This window comes from Mus caroli, chromosome 11 (genome assembly GCF_900094665.2).
Source record: "Mus caroli chromosome 11, CAROLI_EIJ_v1.1, whole genome shotgun sequence".
Taxonomy (NCBI): domain Eukaryota; kingdom Metazoa; phylum Chordata; class Mammalia; order Rodentia; family Muridae; genus Mus; species Mus caroli.
The window spans coordinates 8171683-8188087 of NC_034580.1; the positions used below are offsets into that span (position 1 = coordinate 8171683).

At 41.8% G+C, this 16405-nt stretch overlaps 1 long non-coding RNA gene across 1 annotated transcript in view; it reads right to left on the bottom strand.

The window, feature by feature from the left end:
- Nucleotides 1-16405, bottom strand: part of LOC110304258 — a 42252-nt gene that overhangs the window by 12195 nt on the left and 13652 nt on the right. The window lies entirely within an intron of this gene.

The following is a 16405-nucleotide window of genomic DNA, read 5'->3' on the forward strand; positions in this document are numbered from 1 at the left end:
AGGAACTATGCCCTGTACTTAGAAAGAGGAACTTTTAAGGGAAGTTAAAGGTGAAGCAGTACTCTAGGAGAACTAGACAGGCTCTAATGTAGGAGAATTAGGGAGGAGTCAGGTAAGGGAAAGCCACAGGGAGGGCTCAGAGGAACAATGCTTAGGCCCTGGCTACCAGAGGTAGTTAAACAAGCAATCTTTTGTTCAGTTATTCTCCAACAGCTCTTAAGAAATATATCAAGGTAACTAGATAGCTGTGATCATTTTTCTGCTGGTACCTACACTCTAGGAGGGAGGTATGGACAATTAAAAAATAATATCAAAGTTGCAGTTGACCAATATAATCCACATGGAAGAATCCTTGGGATAATGGGGCCAAGAACGTTAGATGAAGTGGCTGACGACAACTGTGGGCTGAATGGAATTCAGGGACATTTATTAATGAATGCATAGCAAGTATTGACCATTTGAGGTGCAGGCCAATGAGTGCTGGCAGGCCAGAAGCGCTGATGTACAGCAAGATGAGCTCTGCTGGGGAGATGCTACAAAGACGAGCCTGTGAGACTACAGGAAGTAGAACAACGGCAGGATAGACTCCACAGATGACTTCTGCACTGGACCTGGTCAGCCTCTGGACATGGGAAGTAAAGGAAAGGTCCAGGTGATTCTAGATTTGCCAACCTCTAGGAATAATAAGAGTGAGTGAGTGTGTGTGTGGGAGTGCATCTGAATGTGTTTGAGTGTATGTGTATGAGTGTTTGAGGGTGTGTGTGAGTGTGTATGGATGGGTGTGTGAGAATGTGTATGTATGAGTGAGTGTGAGTGTGTGTGTAGGTGGGAGGAGGTTTGTTGAAGGCAAAGGACACTAAGATAGCTCATGACTCATTCATGGCTTGAAACCTCTTTAAGAGCAAAAACTATTTTCTTTTTTTCATACCTTGTGGAATTTCCACAGCTGGAATTGCTGACTATACCACAGAACTGATTTGTGAAGCTGAGAAAGGCTAGCTGCTTGTCTTAGGAAAGGTAGTCACCCACACCTCTACCTACAGTGTGTAAGTGGGAAGCCAGCAGAAATGACCAAGGAGCCCAACAGCTGACATCATTTACATTTAGTTGCCAATAATTCTCCTAACTCCAAAATTACTTACATTTGGCTCACAATTTAAAAACCATAAGTATTAACAATAAAGTGAAATATAAACAGAGATGGGGACGAAGTGAGGGAAATAAGTTTGTTGAGGATTTCTGGGATAGATAAGGTATAGAGAAACAAAGAGTTGCCTTAATTCTTTTGGCTCTAAGCTTCCTTGTCTAAGTCACTACAAAGAAGGAACATCTTCAGGTCACACTAGTCACATGATCTAGGGATCGTGACTCTGTAGCTTCTGAGAAAAAAATAAGCTTCTCTCTTCTGTGCTTTAGAATGGTGCAAAGAAAATACTATCATTGACATTCCTGATTGTTTCCTTCTATGGTGCTAAGGATTGAGTGTAGGGCCTTGCACGTGCTAGACAAGATCCCTAGCACTAGACTCCATCTCCATGTCCATTTTTGCTTATTATGTTAAGACATACTCTTCCTACATTGCTCCAAGTGGCCTTGATCTCAATCTATAGTCCTAGAAAGCCTTGAACTTTTCCATCCCCTGGCCTCATCCTGCAATGTACCTGGCAGTATAATCCTTCTCACCAGGCTTAACCGTATGTTTTTTTTTTTTTCGTCAACAACCCTTGATTAAAAAAGAAATCAATTAGACAAATTAGACTCTAATATCCTTGGAGGTATGGCAAAGAAAAGTACATGTTTGGTGTGGTGAACATGCCAATTAACCTATTTGATCAGTATGTATGCTTGTATCAAAATATCACAAAAAATCTAAAAAAGGGACAATTTCCCAATGTCAATAAAACTAGAATAAAAAGCATTACAGGCTACTTTAGGAGCAAAGAATTGGCTTCAAGTGTGAGCATTTGGTTATTCAGATCATCTTAGAGAGACCATCACTCCAGGCTCTGGGCTCCTGGGCTGCTTGTGCCTCAGAGATGGCAAATTTCATCACATTAACCAGGATCCTAACTGTCCCAAAGAGAGACAGATTGAGGACCCGAGGACAGCGAAGGGCAGGACATTTGGTTGTACAGCTACCATGGGGCTAGACTTACACTAAGCCACAGGCTTCCTGTGGGAAGACAAAGTGGGCAGCTGGGGCCTACACTGCCTTGCTGGTTCCTTCCACCTGCTTGGAGGGAGTTTACCACTGGCCCTTCTTTCTGCACTCCACTGCCACCCACACATATGACTCTCTGGCAAGCCTCTGTCACATGGTGCTCATCTTCCTAGACACAAATTTGCCCTTCATGCTGATTTCCTGGTGTTTCTAGTTAGATAAGTGATTCTGACCAGGAGGGTATCACTTTGTGCCTTGAAACCAGGAGTGTAGTTGCTTTCCAAAGCCTCCACCTCCTTTCCCCTTTCCAGTGAGGCCTCTTCCGCAGATACTGGCATACCCCTTAGTTTTCATCATCTTGTCTTGTCCTATTTAAATCTTGTAATGGAAAAAGGAAATCAGAGGCTAGTAATCACAAGCTTTACTTGAATACACACACACACACACACACACACACACACACACCATCATTTGGATCATCCACAACCTGAGCTGCCACAGCCCTGACACATACATTTCCAGACATTAGGAATTAAGGGCTACATTTACATAACATTAAAGTCACTGTCTACAGGCACAAAATAAAGCGAATGGCTTCAGATCTCTGCCCCCAGAAACTGGTCTGTGGGCTTCTGTATTTCTGGCCATGTGGCCTTATTAGATGTCTATTACTTGTCTGGCTGATAGCTAGCTGGTCTGCTTCCCCAGTCTAACTGCATAGGAGCAGCAGGTCAGACCAGGCTGCAGGAGCCAAACTGCCAGAATCCGTATGAAGGGAGTTAGGTGGGGCCTGTCCTATCTCATCTCCCCAGCATGCCTTGCAGCTACAGGAAGCCACCCACCAGTATTTCAGAAACCACAGGCTCCTGCGGTTCTGAGAGCCCCTGTCCTCTGTGTCCTTAAAACATGCACACCATTTAGTGTCTCATTAATCACCTTCTTTTACATGACTCAACTGGAGCCAGGAAAGAGCAGTGTTTACCCTGACCCAAGGGCAGTTTGGCCTCCTGCTCTCCCATTCAGTTGTGAGCAAATGTTTCAATAGAACACATTCCCAGGGCTGTGTGCTAGAATTTTATGCCCTATGGTGTACAGGAAATAACCCATCTCTTGTCATGGACATAGGACCTGGAAGAAGAGCTGTACCAGCAGTATCTGTCCTCCATCTCTAGTGCTTAGCAGAGTTTGATCATTAGAGGGACAGAGCCTATGCTTGTCAGTTTGAGGTCAGAAAGGCCCTGGTTTCCCTCAGCCACCTGGTTATAGAACAAGAATAATAAGAACATTCCAGACCAGAGGCAGTCAGCTGGGCCAATGGCAGGTCTGCAGCTGCCACCTTCCGATCTGCCTGTGGTTCCTCGCTGACAGTACCCAAGCTGCCTAATCACAGGCTGGAGTCATGGCGGCTGTAACTCCAGAGCACTCCATTTTCTCTGACCAATCACCTCTCTCAAGAAAGCCCCAAGGTGTCTGTGCTCATAAATTCTCCAGCAGTTGGTGCTACCCAGGTGATACAGATAAGATATCCGAAGGTCCAACTACCATAACTCACAAAGACCAGACATATGAGGCTTTGTGTGTTGGTAAACCCAAGCCACTGCACCTTGTCTTTCTTCTAGTCATCCACTAAGCCTGCCAGCATGGCAGGATTCCTGGACCTGCCAGTGCAATAGGCTCCATCATATCCTGAGGTCACAGTCCTGAAACCAATTTGTCTTAAGTTTCTGTTTTGTCAGGGAAGTCCAGTGGAGCAATGAAGCTTGCACTGAGCCAATACTTGAGCACCTCTTCTGGCTGAATTTTCCCTCAACAACCTACCTAGCAGCAAGGAGACCCAGGACATGGGAAATGATTTGGACCTATATAGTGAAGGGGAAGAGTTGAATTGAATGCTTGTGTGTGTGTGTGTGTGTGTGTGTGTGTGTGTGTGTGTGTGTGTGCCCCTGATATCTCTTCTGCATATTCTCCTGGCCAAGGGATACAGCATTCAGTGGCCCAATAAAATGCTGTGACAGGGGAAGAAGGAACCTTAAGCAAAAGAAGAGAAATGTGTTTTCTACATGATTTTGAAGGAAGAGATACATATTTTTCACTATCCCATGAAAGTTATGTGCCAGACAGATGCAGCCAAGTAAGCTATGAACCCCAGGATATGTTATCATTGATGGGATAATGGCTCTTAAAGCCTTGGGTGTAGTGGTATGTTTAAGAATAGTTCTTTATAAGGAACGGGAAATAAGGAGCAAAGGTAAAACACAAGTTGCATGCAGCACTGAAATCCCACCTCCCACCTGTCACCTTTTTGACATGTGTGGCTTGACAAATCCAGAGCCTTGACCAGAAAGTTGCTCAGGCTACCTCATACTTAAAAAACAGGATTAAAAATATTGTTGAATATTTTGAGTCACATTCTCAACGCCTGTGTCTAAAATAAGGCCCCAATTTTGCATCTGCAATTATTTATGCCTGGAAATAAGGAAGTGAAATTCCCACCTACTGGAAGGACAGTTGACAGGGCCACTCAGCCAGGCAAGTGTGGCTTAGAGCAGTGCAAACTGCATTGCACGTGCAGGGGAGATGCAGGAGCCTGAGAAGACAGCTGCACCAACATTGCTACCCAAAGCTAGACAGGGATCAGCCTCTGACCTTCACTAGAAATTTGGGAACAGACAGGCATAAGCTTCAGGGACCTGTCGAGATTAGAAGGAGTGAATCTTCAAGAAGGACTGGCCTGTGTGGGATGGTGGCCCATGGTTACAGAGTTCCCACAGCCTATTAGAACAATATCTTCTTCCCTATCAGAATCTTTCCTATACATCTCAGGGTGTAAGTAGGTTCGAAGCAACTTGCTGTGCTTCCCCTCTTGATACATGGACATGCTGGATTTCCTATACAAGACATTGCTAGCCAGCATCCACCTCTGTGAGTGTTTCTTATGCAAACCTCCTATGAGCTGAAATGAACTGAGCCTAGCACTAACTCTACTGTCAAATATATCAGTGCCCCACAGGCTGATACCACTGGGGCTCATGCTACCAAAGCTATAGTAGTGAGAGTGTAGGATTCCCAAAAGAAGCTAAGACCATTTCATGGAGGCCTATGGAAGGCAAGCTTTACTTTAGGCTGCAGTTTGAAGAAAAATATTCTCCCTCCTCTGGTGGCAGGACACTAGCACCCGAAATATGGACTGGAAAGCCAAGCCTGTCTAAAAGCCTGAGCTTTTCCTTGCCCAATCTTCTTGCAAGTCCAAACCAGGTTACAGACTGACTTACAAACCTGAGCAGCTTCATCAAGACCCTGCCTTCTCTCTGGAATGACTGGTCACCTGCTGCAACTGGGCATCTAGCATCTCTTGGCCTGCTGTGGGTTCTTTGTTCTCTGCTGATCATTGTAAATAAGCTTTAGAAAATAACTATCATTTTACAAGGAATTTAAGACTTAGCAGCTATTTTAAGAAGAAAGTTTGGGTCCCTAAATCTGGACTCTGTGGTTTGTTAATTTTTTTGTTTTGTTTTGTTTTGTTTTAAGACCAAATTGAAATTGTTTAATTCAGACTTATTCCTATTATTTTTAAAAGAATAAAGAGGCCAGAAAGCATCATTTTTACAAACCATTGCTCTAATATCACTGTCTGCTTATGAAGCTACACAGGCAGTTAATGAATTCTGTAGGCTCCCTTCTCTCCTGTCAGCCTCTGTAGTCATTTACTCCTCTCACGATGGTCCATGGTAATACCTTCTGATAACTGTCAAGATGTGTTCCTCTGTGAGAGCAAATGTTTCTCTGTTGTTTTAAATGCTTCTGTTTTCCCAGTGCTGGTTAATTTTGTTTGTGTCATTTAGAGCTTTGATTTTAGTCAGCATTATTAATAATTCACTCTTTAACTTAATGGGACTGCAGAGGGGATGAGACAGGTCTGGTTCAAGCAGTGTGAGTTCCCTGTTATGGACAGCTATGGGAATCTTGTGTGTGTTGCCAAATGCATTGCAGAGTAATAAATGTATAACGAGCTGGGCTGTCTGTGCGTGTGCTAAAAATGAACATAGAATTAAGTAAAGGAAGTATTGCCACTATTCAGCCTCTGCTATTAAAAAGCCCAATCTGAAAACCATTACAGGCTGCAGAATTGACTCCCAGGAGTATACCTCATATGCAAACAGCCCACAGCCACACCTGGAAGCCTTGAATTATCTTAAAAGTGCTCGCTTCTTAAATAAATTCATCGGAAGAGGTCCTGAGCTGTGTTCAAACATGTGTACCATCTTTACGTTCCATTCATTTGGTGAAACGTGGTCTAAACAGTACTATCAGTGGGCGTGAAGGGGTTAAACAGTAAAACCTCAAAGGTCTGCTGTAGGTGGGGGTAGACAGAGTCAGCGTGGAATGGAGAACCACATTCACAGTAGGTAGAATGTGCCATGGTAAGAACCCTGTTTCTCCTCACACTAAATCCTGTGGAGATAATGCCTTCAAACAGAAGAGAGAAAGTCATGGTCAAGTCTGAAGAAAGCTGCCAGAATGTTCTAGAAAGGCTACACTGTAAGAAAAATAGTTCTCTTGAATTGAGCTGCAACCAAAGCTATATAGATACAGGAGTTTGGCCCTGCTAAATACAACTGCATGTAGTAACAGAGACTGGGATTTCATTTATGTTGAACTTTGCACAAGAGAAGAATATCCATTGTGATGCAGAAAAGCTGGACAGGAACCAGAACACTTCAACAACACAGGAAACCCTAGTAATTAAGACACTGATCAAAAAAGAAAATCAAAACGCTCCATGTCATCTCTTCAATGACACACTTTGTGTGCATTACCAGGACTCCAACTAGAGGAGCAAAGGATGGTGTCAGACATAGACTGAAGACCCAGTAGCTATTCTCATATGTGTAATCAAAAGTCACTTTAGCTTTTGCTATCAGTAGTAATGCAAATTTGGTAGACCACTGCAAGAATGCAGCCTAGATGGACCACATATCGGTATTCTTCATGACAACTGTCCACACTCGTGTTTGTACCAAACTTTTCTCTATTCTTATAACAAGAATCAGAAAGACCAGGAAAGCAGCGTTGACCATACAATTATCACTGTCTGCATTATATATACTATCTACATACATTGTAGGATTTCCAGTTTTTTAAGCTAGATGGAAATATGAGTGGTGGTTTAAATTACTTGGGTATACTTCAGTGATTTTCTTATGTCCAATACAACCCCTTCCCTTAATTGGGAACCAAAGGGCCATTATACCAAGACTTCTCTTTTGTCTGCAAGACTGTGAAGTTGCTGTGAGATGGTTCCTATGCGATGTCATGGTTCAGGGCATAATTGCATTGCAGTGAATGGGAAGATTTAACAGTCTCTGGTTATCCCCCTTGCTGCAAAGCAGGAATACTCCTGCAGCCACAAACTGCTGCACAGTGAAGAAGGGCAGCCCTCCTGAAGAGCAGGACCATGGAAAGATGGTTCCATAGGCACGTCCTACCCACAAGCAACCTCCCAGTCTCCAGTTCAGAACTGAATACTTTTTTGAGATAGGGACCAAGACTTTTCTTATTTGTCTAGTAACAATTTATTAAAGACCTGTTGTGGAGTCAACACATGTGCACATACACGCACAGCTTTAGGATCCTGTCCTTGAAAACATACCACATACGGAATCCTGAAATCACATAAAGGATGGTGGTTTCCCCAAGAGACTTTTGAAAACTTTCTCTTGCCATATCAAGAAGTTTAAAGACACTAATCTCTGAAGTCAGAGAAAACACAAGAATAGTTGTGTAGGATGAACATATATTAAATTCTTAGAGAATACTACGTTCATTTGAGAGTTTGACATAAGCCAGATGCCACTCCAGTTCCTTTACATGCCTGTTCTACCACCACAACCCCATTGACTTAGATCTGAGAGCCATGCATGCATTTAAATACCTTATAAATTCTAGATCATTTAGTGTCCTTGGCAATCATATGGAAAGATACTACCATTACTACCATTTTACATATGAGGAAACTAAAAATCAGAGAAACTAAATAATTAAACCAGGGAAGTAGAGCAAGAGGAAAGATTCCAACCCAAATATGACACCATGTTCTTAATTCCCATCCCCTCCTCTCCTAAGAGCAGAAGCAGCAAGAGTTAGTAGAGCAAGAGTCCGGAGGACCTGCCTAGTAAGCATCTCTCCTGTTAACAGTCATCTGAAGGGCAGTGGTACTGCCTTCTGCTGGGCTAAAGGGGCAAAGGGAGAGAGGTTATAGAAGATGAGACAGTAAGTATGTCAAGATTTAATTACCAGACTTCACAAATAACCAGCAATAAAGACTTGAGCTTTATCCATCTTTACAGACGAAGTGTTTTTGACAAAGGTGCTAAGAGAATTCAGAGATGAATAAATAACTACTCATATTATGTCTAGTTCACAGTTGGTTTACAGAAAATACTAGCCATTTGGACAGCCTGGGTTGCACCTTCCTGGAGACAGGACCAGGCAACATTTATCCTGTGAGAGACCCAGGCACATCCATAACCACAAGGAAGAAATTACCAGATTCTGATGAAAATGCAGGCACAGAGGCTGTCCTGGCCACAGTAATGTGACCAGATAGCTCCTGGAGTTCCCCCTAGCTTAGCCTATGCCCCATCAATCAGTCCAGTTATCCTTATGATGATCATCGAAAAAAAACAGCTATACTGCACATACAGGAAGTAATGCTCTGGAGGGAAAGTTTCTTCACTTTATTTATAGCCCATGAAGCAAGAAATTGATGTATTAGATGCATCAAATGAGTGTTCCCTCTATTCCTTCAAATTGCAGAAATAACAACTTTCTAGAAAGAAGTAGTATTGTGAGGAAAGCCTACATCTATGTGTTGATGGTCAGACTGACATTTCCAGGAAGTGACTTTTGTGCATCTCCAGAATGTCTAAACGGGATATGACTGTTCTAAACAGAAGGGAACCATTATCCATATATTGCTACAGTCCAGAGAGTGACAAACTGGTAAATGTCACTGTGTGGCAGCTATCAATCATTGCACATACAGAACATATTTAATAGTCAATATAGAGGAATGTGTAAGTGAAGTGCCTGGTAGATGGAGGAGGAAAGAGAAAGGGAGGTAAGTCAGAGGTGATGCGTTCCTCTAATCTGATCGTACGATGGCTCAATTACTCTCTTTACACTTCATTTCCTCCCTCACTAGATTTATACAGCTCATGAATGGATCCACAGGCTCTGGAGTCCTGCCTATCGGCCTCTATATCTGCAAAGCCCACACCACTGCCACACCTCTCTGGCTCTTTAGGGGTCAGACTGATTGATCTCATTAATTGGTAAGAGCTATTTATTTCTTCTTTAATAAATACTTCTTAATTCAATTAATCTCCTTGTTCAAGCATGTGCTAAATTTAGACATGGTGTTTCAGCTGCACTGGCATCATGAGGCAGGAAGATTTTTATAACAGCAAATTCATTCTTTCCAGAACATTAGTCCAGAATTTTTAATAAGCCAGCAATCAGGTTTGCACACCACTACTACAATGGCTACATCTCTGGCCCAATTTATTCTCGTACACGGATACCCACTCTAACTAATTCATGTGCTTAAATATATTAGCTTTAAATTGGGAATTTACAAGTGTTCCTGTTGGAAAGCAGTAAAGCAGTATACTCTAATTCCAGGCATGTATAATAGAGATCTTATTCTTAAACTGTCATTAAATTGCTTGAATATTGTGCTCCTGGTTTCTATGATCCATTACCTACTACGTCTGTATTTAATTGGTGAGTTTGGCCATTTTTGCAATAACATATTTTTTTTAAATAGAGTTATCTCTCCTAAAAGAATTCATTTGTTAACTGTTTAAAATTGAATACGTTATTTATTGGTCAGTAAATTGAATAATCAACAACCATTGATTAAACATCAGATAAGTGATAGTAGCCATATGCCTGAGATTCACTGGTGTTGTACCCTGACTTGCTGGCAGAGAAAGATTGCAAAGGTACACCCTTTCTTCCTTCCTTCATTCCTTCCTCCCTTCCTTTGCTTTCTCATCCCTCTGTATATCCAACTCCTTAGTCTTATATTTTGTAGTTGTTCTCATCATTAATTTGTGAATTTTACAGAGACAAAAATCCTAATACCCAATTTGCATATGGGAATTTCGTATAAGGGGGAAATGGATTAGGGTAAGGAATGAAAAGTAAACTTAGCCAAACTGAAGATTTTACTACTAAGGCCGACAAGTCTTCAGTGCCACATTTCAGAATGTGGGTCAGCCTTGGGAGAGACCCATTCCTCTCCCTTCTCTCCCCTGCCTTCCCTTGTATTGTCTCCATAGGAAAAGAGGCTCCTCTCTCCATTGCACACCTGTGGTTAGTTACCTACTTCCTGGGCCAGTCTTTGACCAACTGATGAACTTAGCATCGAAGCCTTCCATGGAGCCACAGCAAAGCAGGCTGAGCTTGTTTTTCATAAGCAAGGACACTTCCTTTCTTTAAAAAAAAATAACTAAGATGAACCTTAAAATTATTTAACTTGAGCATCTTCCAAATTAGGAAACAATAACTTAATCTTATGTCAACAGGAAAATTATTAGGTTAAAAAAATGATATATATAATTAGGAAGATTTTTGCTTAAATGATATGTTTCAAGCTACAAATGTTTGAAATTGAAAACCTGTCAATGATATTATATTTTCTCAAATATTGAATAAATACTATAATAATAAACAATTCACAGACTGTAACATCCAATCTTTCAACTCACTATCTTAGGAAAACAGTTATTGTCCCTAACTTCATCCTTTCCATCCCTGCTCAGATTAATCACTGTCCTAAATCTGAGGTTGCTGCCCTATGGTTTCTTAGAAAAGTTGTTTTCATTTTCCAGGATCTGATCAATAATATATTTTGAAGAGTTTTTATGTCTTTTGATCCCACGAGAAAGAATAGCATTTTTTATAGTCTTCTGTAGTTTGCGTCTTCCATTGAAGCGTTAACTGGTGCACTCGCCTACACTACCATGCCGCACACCATTAGCCCCTTCACAGGCTCTGTGGCATCCCTTTGTAAGCACACATCACACTTTATAAAATGCTCACTTCCCCATGGGCCTCCTGGCTTCTTAAAGCTTCTGTTATTACAAAGAGTATTCCTATGAATAGTCTTGAATATTCTAATTTCTACCATTCTTACGATAGGATAATGTGTTTTTTTAATTTTGCATTTCCCTAGTCATTGAGATTGGGGATCTTTTCATATGTTTAAAGGTCATATTCTTCTCTTACAAGTATCTCTCCGAGCCTTTTGCTTATTTTGCTATTTGCTTTATTACTAGTTTAAATAATCTTACTTGCAGAGCATATTTTCTTCTAAAACAAAAGTCTAGTAGTGCAAAATTTTACCTTTAGTGACTTGATTGTGGAGGACATGATTGAAGAGAGGATTAATTTGCATTGTTTTCCTTATGTGGATAATGAAGTAGTTTCCATTTATAACAAAGGGATTTTTTTTCCTCTTTTTCTCAGTTCCAATTCTAGCTCAGTTGTGAACTAAATTTTCACATATCTATAAGTTGGCTTTGGGCACCTTCTTTCCTGTTCCACTGATCTTTGCTTAGCTATTCTTAACACTTAGAGCCGTTTCACAAAACAATAAAAATCATCTTGGCAAGCTTTGTTAAAAAAAAAAAAAAGTGAAGCTTTGTTTGGGATTAAGCTACACTCCGTTTTTAAACTGGCACCTTTAAAGCAGTCCTGCAGTCTATCCATGAACATAGTGTATCTTTCCATTGCGGAAGACACTGGTAGGATGATTTATTCTTCTTTCTGGGCCTGTATGTGTTTTTGTTTCTCCATTGTGAAGTTATTTTTTCTTAATTTAAATATTTGGATCTACTGTATTTTTCTGACAGTTTTGGCAACTTTGGTTTCTCATAATCTCCTTCACCTTAGCCTTCGTCTTTGTTAGTAAGGATGTAACCGCCTCTGCCCACCTGTATGCATTTTTGTCTTTATTTAGCCGTCATATGTTTTTCAACTCTTTTCTTGATTTCTTGGAAATTGTTCATGCTAGACACCAAGTTCAATCTCCGTCAAAGAGATTAATCTATTGAAATTAATCTCAGGTCATGATAGCCTCTGATGTATCTCCAGCACCTGATCTCATGTTTTCTATTGTGCTTTGGATTTCTCTCTCTTTTTTTTTCTTCACGTTTTTCTTGCCTCCTTTTTGATTCAGTGTTTTCTTTGCTCCTGAATTCAGAGATCTATACACATGTATGCACACACACACACACACACACACACACACACACACCTCATTCCTATTGTTTTACTAGCTTACCCATGTGCAATTAAGGCACAAATCTAATAAACACCCTGAGGCTTTTCTCTAGTTGACATTTTCTGGAAGCCGATTTTTAGACCTAATCCAGCCCTACTTTCCAGGGTCTTTCATCGCCGGCTGCTCATCCACAGACTTTGGTGAGGTCAGACAAAGCATGCAGAGCAGAGCAGCCCGCTGCACTTGGCCACATCTTTGCCAGAAGAAAAGGCAGAGAGACTATTCTGCTTGAGTGTTATTGACCCTGACTAAATCAGTTTTATGGAGGCTCTGCATATGGCAATCAACGATCTGTTGTCAATTTTATATGCTAGGTTCTCAGACTAGATTTCTGGTTGGAAGAATATTTTAAAGTTCTTTTCAGAGAGAGGAACTCTGAACACTCTATGAGAGGAAGTGACTGAGGTCACCCAGGAGTCAGTTGGCAGAACCAGAAATAGACCCCAGGTCTTACTCTCAGTTCAGACAAAGCAGCATGTTCTGAGAGAGAAGAGGAGAAAGGGGCATACAGGGGAACTAGTCCCCTGCTCAAAAATTATTTTTCCCTTCCACTCAAATTCCTCCATTAACTATATAGTGATTGGGATAGGTTCGAAACTCAGACTAGCAAAAAACGACAGTTGCGCTTCCCACAGCTATAAGCCCATCTTGTGATTTCCACTCTTCAACACTTTGGGAGTCTGAAGTGGGCAACCTCCTCCCCAGATGACAGCAGCAGTTATAGACTGGAGGAGGGCCTACTGCAGTTTCAAGACCACTTCTAGAACTGCGGTGAGAAAGCACACTATACAGCCCACTTCTCACTCAGCTGCAAAGTCCCCAAAGTTAGGGCCTCAGAACACAAAGAAAGGGTATATGCTGTGCCCCCACAGCCCTTGGGAGAAATCATGTACATTTCCCTGTTTGTTTCAACATTGTCACAGGTTTCTCCCCTTGTGAAGCTGCTTGAGGCTCTACATATGGTCCCCCTAAAAGAGGCAAGGGTCCCTCCATGTGAACACAGCAAATAAGTACAGGCTGAATGCAGTTCTTTGTGATGGGCTCCCTTTCCCAGAAATAAGAGGTTCTAGAGAAAACACAAATGGAATCTAACTCTGGTAAGATTTGCAGAACCTCAAGGTTTCGCTGGGTCAGGAAGAGGGTAAAAATAGTCTCTCAGGATGAATCCTGGCCAGGGAAATAGAGACAAGTGGAGGACAGGGAAATGCGATGTACATTTCACTTTTTCCAACTTCCTGCTTGGTTTCAGCCTTTCTCTCTGAGTCACTCAGTCCCCAATAGCCGCTCAGAGGAGCTCCCTGGAATCTATACTCCAGGACCCTGGAGATTATGGGGACGAGGGCACTTGTCAAAGGCCCAATCATCAAAGGTATAGTAAAAACAGATCCTGGAAGTGGGCAATGAGTCCACAGGGCTGGCCGGATTGTGATGCAGGAACCCACCCCTTCCCTTCTATGTAACTATGAGGTACACAATCTGGGGCAGCGAAGAAGAGCAACCAAAGGTCCCCTTACCTTTATGCTCACTTTATTTCTGAAAATCTCCATGATGGACTAAAGGAAGTCAAAACAGGTCACTTGTAGAAAGAATGACTCAATTCAAAGTTCTACTTTGAAAACCCCACTTAAGGGGCCTCACATCAACCAAACTTTTGTTTTCTAATAGGGGAGGAGAGACATTTCTGAGTGGCTATTGAGGAGAGGCATCCTGTGGTGCTGAAGCTCAGGAAGTACTCAGTGCCTTTTCAGACTTTCAAACCAGGGCCAGTGGGCCGGACACCTCAGTTTCCCTTTCATCTCCATCCCTGTCCCTGCTCAGGAGGAGGAAGAGGAGAGACTAGACACCACGTTCTTTACTTCTGCTAGGATTATGATTCAGTGGGAAGGAAAGTTCTGAGTAATCCAATGGTGTGGTCAATGTAACTTACATCCTCTCAGTGAGCAAACAACTGTATTCCTGGATCATGGCTTAGATCATAAGTGAATCCATTGATCTCACGCAGTTGCAACTGTGTGTTAGATCATTAGTGGGTCCACAGTCCCCTTCACAAGTTTGCTGCTAGTAAACCCATGGCCAGTTTGTGTTGCTACACATACAAGTCAGCCAGGATAGCCAACCACAGTCTGCCACTTGTAGGAAGGAAATCTCAAGGCCTTGAAAGCATTCGCTCTGTTTCAGCTTTATGAGAATAAAAGCAGAAGGGTATTGATGCTGGGGCTACAGGTGACAGGCAAGATGTCAAGTTATAATGATGTCCAGATTTCAATATTTTAAACATAAATAAAATTTTTAAAATATTCTCACTTTCTTGGGACTTTCAGTATAATCATTACATAATATTATCACCTGAATGGCATCAATTCATGCCTTATCTGTCTTAATCACTAAACATTGGCTAATCACTAAACACTAAACATTCCTGAGTGCAGGTATTATAGCTTACCATTTCATATACATAGAGCTTGGTCCAGGACCTGGCATATAATATAAAACAACAATTGGCATTACATGTATGAATAAATGATAGGAAGTGGGAAATATTTAGGAATGAATGTTGAAAGGAAAATGATGAAGGGAAGAAGTGAAGAGAGGGAGGGAGGGAAGAGAGGGGAGGAAAGAGGGTCCTTAGCAGCAGACACAGTGCTCCCAGTCAGAAGTATTGGTGTGCATCTGGCACTGTCCATGAATATGTGCAACTTCTAGACCAAACAAAGCAAGAACAGGAAGCTGTTGTCTGGCTTCTCTCAAGACCAAATGTTCCAAGTATCATGGTAGTTTCTGCACTCTTTGCTCCCTCTTTGGGGCCTCAGTGCAGATGCTCTGGCCCTGTTAGGAAGGAGGTGTGCTACTGGTTTGTTTGCAATGTTTTTTATTAGTATTCAGTTTTTAAGCTGGTATTTGCTGTTGCTGTTGCTGTGGTCATCATTGGAAGTAGTTCTTGTTCTCAGGTCTCTGTCTAAGGAGCTCATTTTCCTGAGTTTATCAGTTACATTAGTTGTGTATGATCAAGAAAAGAAGATTCTACACCCCTGCAACATTTTAGATGGGGAGGAAGTGTCCATAGCAACCCCACAAACTCCTCTTCACAGATACTCTGGTTGGGGGGTTCCCACTGATTGTTTCAGAGTAGTTCCTAAAGACTGGATCCCTGAAAAGGGCATTGTATCATCAGCATGGAGAACTCGTTAAGCGCACAGTTTTGAGATCATCCGCCTAGGAGAACTGGTGCTGCAGAAATGATAGGAACTAGCAATTTGCTTCAACAAGTCTTACAGGCGTCAAGATACGTGCTCAAATTACTCTTTGAAAGAGTGCTTAAAGTATGCAGCAGTGGTTCACACCCATCCTTGGAGGTATAATTTTCCAGCTAGGGGATTTAGAGTTCTTGAGATGAAAAGTCAGATAAGTGAGCATTGGTCATCTGTGTATCAATAGGTTCTCAACAACTTACAATAATTTGTCTCTTTCTCTAGTCTGGTAACATCCAATATATGCTAACTTCAGGGGTCTGGGTCCTTGCTGAAAATATATAAAGAAAAGCTTTGTCCCTTCTTAAACTGGAAGTCAAAATAAACGCTCCATCCCTTAGTAGCTTCTTGTTATATACTTTATCACAGCAGTAAGAACCAACTAGTCCATCAGTGCAGGGGTGTGATGTTATTTCTGCGTTTTAATTTGTAATCCCTTAATGACTGACAATGTTGAGTACCTGAGCTTCTGGCCCAGGCCTCAGGCCAGGGATTTAGAACATATCGTTTGACATATGGATTGAAAGTATACAGTCACCTTTTTCTCTATTTCTCCATTGACTCTGCCCTTCATAGGTGTTAGCTAAAGCTTGCAGGTAGGAGATATTGTAGGGTGAGTTTATTATAGATGCTGTGGCGGGTATG